This window comes from Anopheles stephensi, chromosome 2 (assembly GCF_013141755.1).
Source record: "Anopheles stephensi strain Indian chromosome 2, UCI_ANSTEP_V1.0, whole genome shotgun sequence".
In the NCBI taxonomy this organism is placed as follows: Eukaryota; Metazoa; Arthropoda; class Insecta; order Diptera; family Culicidae; genus Anopheles; species Anopheles stephensi.
This window is the reverse complement of record NC_050202.1, coordinates 43,150,773-43,156,197: the sequence shown is the minus strand read 5'-3', so window position 1 is coordinate 43,156,197 and position 5,425 is coordinate 43,150,773.

Below are 5,425 nucleotides of genomic sequence, written 5' to 3'. Positions count from 1 at the left end.
TGACTTCCTCGAAATACATTATGTACAAAGCAGAGAGCCGAGTGAACGATGAGGCGATTCTGGCAAATGATGCTTAATTTCTTGTTATTCAACAGCTAACGTGTACGTGTGTGTATATTTGATAATTGGATGGTTTTCAAGGAATTGTGCAATGGAAAGAAAAGCGTTCACACGCATTGGTAGTGCTAATTGATTCCGTTGAATTTTTACGCTTAATACTTTGCGTCAGATAATCCTGTTTGTTTAATAGTTTTTTGGCTTGCTCGAAACGTTTACAAACAATCAATCGCAGGTGTTCCTGCGCGACGTCGTTTATGCATATGCTTCATGCAATTCCTGTTTTTACACCGTCACTTTGGTGATTTATGGATACCAAAAAAGCACTCACAAAACTCATACTTGGAAACGCACTCATCAATAAGTTGCTGAGGGAACGTGCTCTTGAAAATACCTCATGCAGAGTGCAGCAAGTTACGCCATTGGACAAATTTTGGCGACTTTTTCGTTGCAAAGGCTCTCTATTTTCAGTTGAGTAACTAGAATTTTTAGTTAATTTAGTCAGCAGGACAAGCTATACGGAGCTATACTGAGTGAAGAAGTAACACATCGTGCTGCTCCTCGCGACTGTCAGTCATAGCCAATATCTGATATCTGGCCTTTCAAATATACCAATCTTCTTTTTGGACGACAACCAACAGTTAAAATTGATAAACACAAACAGTTGATTAAAATTGTGTGTTATGATAGTCACCACATCTAGAAACTTATAAATTAGTACGGCTCAGGAGTACTCGTGCATCTTTTGTTCCAAGGAAGAATCCTGATATAAAAATCACGCTTGAACATTCCTTCTTCCACCATTAGACTGGAAAGGACAAAAAGAAGACACCAAGAGTGATCTTCAGCATTTAGGTAGAATCCCGGCAAGGTAGCTTACGAATCGCATATTAGGTTTCTCTTTACTGAAAGCTCTTCCATCTACTTAACCAATTCCCAAGCGCACAGACAATATAGAACACAGTTGTAATCGAGAATATACCTGACCTGATACTTAGGGGGTTATTGAAGCTATGCGACATTTTAAATAGTAGATGAGGAAAATGAAGAGCCAGTAAACTTTGATACTCCTCACCTTCAAGTCCAGGGCTCATAAAAACCGATTGCTATTGCTATCTAAAGTTTCAAGCAATAATATACAAATTTGAAGCTGGACGGCCACCACTGGTCAGGAAATGGTAATGATCTATACGAGAATTTTGCGCGCGTTGAAGAATATGATCTATCAGGATCAGAGCATCAAATCACTGGACAAAATGGGTCGACGGACAGCTATCAAATTTAGCAAGTCCCTTAGTATCAATGGGGTGGTCCGGTGTTCGAGGCGATAACGGCGCCTGTCTTCACACGTCAGGACCAGGGCTCAAATCCCATCCAAACTGCTTCTCCGTACACAGGGCTGACTATCCTGCTACGAGTAAAATCAAGTCACAGAAAACCATAAGTGGCAAGCCGAAGCCCTTCAAGGCTGTAGTGCCAAAGAAGAAGAAGATGACTTAGCATCAAGGTAAAACTAGGAGTTTTGTCCCTTAAACCTAATGATAGGTTATCGTCACTCCAAATGCAACGTAAGTGCTGGAAAACATTAATCTTTTGGTTGATCATGGATCTCTTTCATTCAAAATACGTGCTTGTTCAGATTTAAGCTCAAGAAATTCTATACATAAGCCAGGAAGCAAAGAAAGTCACGTCCATTTATACACTTTCCTACTATTTTGCTAGTGTCTCGCTGCCTAATGCTGGTTGTATGTCCTGGTAAAGGCAGTGCTAGATCTAGACTTTGGGAGGTCTGTGGCCGAAATGTTCCTCAGAATGGCCCTCGCAAACCATTTTCGTCATAGCCGCTTCGACGGCTAAGTCTCTTGGTAGATGAGACCTCTTTGACGACAAAATGTGTTGGTAGATGAGGATCCTTACACAACGGAGTAGGTTTCTCGATCGATCAGTGTCTAAAGAGATAAACTTATTCCCATAGACAACAAGGTCGTTAAGGCGACGAAGCCTTTTGGTGAACGAAGACTCTTGGCAAGGTAAGCTGAGAAGTTATTTACCATAGGGCATCTGAGGATAAGGTACAGTGTTCAACCCTCCACTAATCCTCGTATAATAGCTTTCTTCAATTATTTCTACCCTGTAGCTGGATAATCCTTAAGCCGGTTGATTGAGATTTCGAGGCAGTCGTGTTGTGTGACAGATTTACATTATTTTAGTGTGAATTTAATGTGAAACATTACATTTGTTTGCATTAAAACCGACCGCCTTGTCCTTTTCAGCTTGTTCTCTTGAACTTTACTGCCCCATTGCTGAACTTTATTGCAGATGTAAGTGAACAACCAACTGAATAAAAACAATTCTCAAAGTAAAGATTTTCCGATAGAAGAAATACGCCCGCTGCTCAAACCTAAGAAAAAGTCAAGAAAAGTAAAATAACGATAAGTATCACATAATGAGGCACCCAAAAGTATCAGTCTCTGACCACCAGCATCCAGGGGGCTAAGGCACCAGCAGCGAATGTTTTTCTTTGGCATTTCGCTGTACTCAACTGTCCGCCACAGTAGCAGAGCAGTTCGAAGCAATCAAAACGATACTCGACAACATTATCATTTGGCAGGGAGTACGCCATCGTCAGCTGTACGAACGCTTCACATGGCAGCAGCAGCGATGCTTTAATGCTCTACGGTGTGTTTTATAGTGATTTTAAGATGAAAAGCTGCATCATAAGACGGTAACGGACAAACTCCCAGTGGACGGGCGTGCAACTGTTTTGAGACGGATGCTTTACTTATCTTATTTTCTATTTTCATCTCACTCACGCAGAACGCAGATGTTGTCCGTCTCTCTTTACCGCACTCATATCAATTACCCATCGCCTGAGACGGCTTTAGATTGCCGGAGCCAAGAACAGAGCGCCGTTTTTTAAACACGCCAAGAATGGGATGTAGATCGCACAAATGTGAGAGTCCATCAGCTCTCGTCAGGGGATTTCGCGTCGACGGATATATTTTTCATCATTTCATCGCCCTCCACAGATTTGGCGACCGTCCCACTTCGCAGAAACACAGTGCTCGAGTGCACTTGCTGGAAAAATGCTCAAGAGGATTTTCGGTCCTATTCCGTTGGTTATTTGTCTTCCGATAGCCTGGTTATAATTCGCTACAAATTTACATCTGTCCCGGCGGAACATTTAACAAGGCAAAAGAGGAAAGAGAAACAGCACACTGCTCTGCTAGTGCCGCTCTTTATCGCTACGGCTCAAGTGAAAAGTTTACTTATTTGTGCGTTTTAATAACAGTGTTGAGGGGCACATTATTCTTCCCTTTGTGTCGTTGCGTTTTCATAAAATATTGTCTTCCCTAGCAAATGTTTATTAGAGGTAATTGAAAGTAACAAACTCGAAAAGGTGTACTTGTGTACTAGCCCTGGCGAAAAGTCCTTAATGTATGAAGCAAACATAACTTCACATTACACTACGCTGTATCAGGAAGCTTACATTATAAACTCGCCAACGCTACACGGAAGCTGACTTGAATGAATATTACCGGCACCCATAATGTTTCATCATAATAAACCGAGCTAAGAACGAGCCTTTATTGCAATTATTAACCTGCCTGCACGGTGGAAACAACGGAAACTCACGATAATCAGTGAGAATAATGTGTAAACTGGAGCCATTCAAAACTTTTAAGATGATTAAATTTCGTTGGGTTAATTTTAATTTCCTTCATTGCCTGGCCGGGCTCACCGTTATGCGGCCGTACACCACCGATACTGGAACTTTAGAAGATTAGTTCGCCGGCTGCAGCTCAACGTCGGATGTACGTGCCGTCCCACAGTTCTGGAGATGGATGAGCTTCTGGCAAAACTTTATTCAATGTGAAGAATGTGCAACAACGAGGCCCAAGGAAAGCAGCAGTACAACGGTTTTTAAACGAATGCAGAGTTTTACAAATGAGTCTGTAATAAAAACTTTTGGTATTTCCTCGCACAAAAACAGAACGATAATTTTTGTCCAGAAAATGCGGCCAATTAATCATCTTTAATTAAGGAAAAGTAAATAATTAACAGAGGGCAGATGTTTTGCGCCTAGTAGACGTATTAGAAGGCTAGTGATGTATTCAGAATTAAATTTCCCAAATTCTAACAACCATATGGACATTTTCAATTATTAAAAAAATATATATCGAATGAATCCTCCTCATTCGTGGATTTTAGATGTGATGAAAATATAACAGTGCATCAAACCAAGTTCCATCCATTTATTGTTTAATTCCAATATTAAGATATTTGTTCTACTTTTTTTTGCCTTTTATTACAGTTTTTAGATGTTTTAAAACACATCTCACGTCTCATAAGTTTCTAAGTTGTTGAGATTTATCATAAAAATGCGCCCAATTTTCCCATCCAACATTCGAGCTACAGCACATGTTAGTAATCTTTCAACCTAGCTTTATAATTGTCACCACCAGATCGTCAAAACCGTGGACAAACAAACAATTTTAAAGAAAAGTAGCTCTGAATGAAAAACTTAAATTTTACCAGGAAGATATTTTTTCACTGAAAAGTTATTGTTGTTTCCTTCTTCTTCTTTTTTGGCATTACATCCTCTTAGGTGCCTCTTAAATGCCTGCCATTTCTGGCTTACTATTGTGGCTTGGATTGTTGTTTTTTTGTCTCTAAATCGTGTGTTATAGCTTATAGCACAAATATATATCCTTAGACGTTAGGCTGTACTTTGACCATAATCCTGAACACATTTCTTGATTATCAGGTTTATCTAATTAGCTTTTAGAATACTCGTCAAATGACGAAGAAATTTCTTTGTACCCTTGTGATCTAGAAATAAATCTAGTCAAACGTTTGAACAATAACGAAGGCGCTTCCTGGTGAAGGAGTCAAACAGAGTTATAAAAATATGCTTTGATACATAACAACAATTCTTTGTTCAAAAAAACAACAAATCTCTTTGTGTACCAAAAGAAAGACTAAAGAAGAATCGTTCGGTTCATCAACATGCGAACAAGTGGTACCAACTTTTGACATGCCGAGGTAGTTATTAAACCAGCCTAATATTGAATAGCAATAATAATAATAACAATAATAATAATGATAATAACGCTACCGAGCAGAAATATCAAGCATCATTACAACCACAACACGATCATGCCGCAACAATTCCCACTTTCCGGTTTCATGAAGCAACTTCAAAACCCGAAACAAAACAATAGCGCAAACCAAAAATCACCATGCGCCTCCACCGCGATACTTACCCAGCTTTGGCCGCCGGTCACCATCCTCCGCAGTCGTTCTTTCCTTTTGCACCGCTTTCGGGGGCGTAATGTTCGACGACCGAAAGAAGTTGAACATAAAA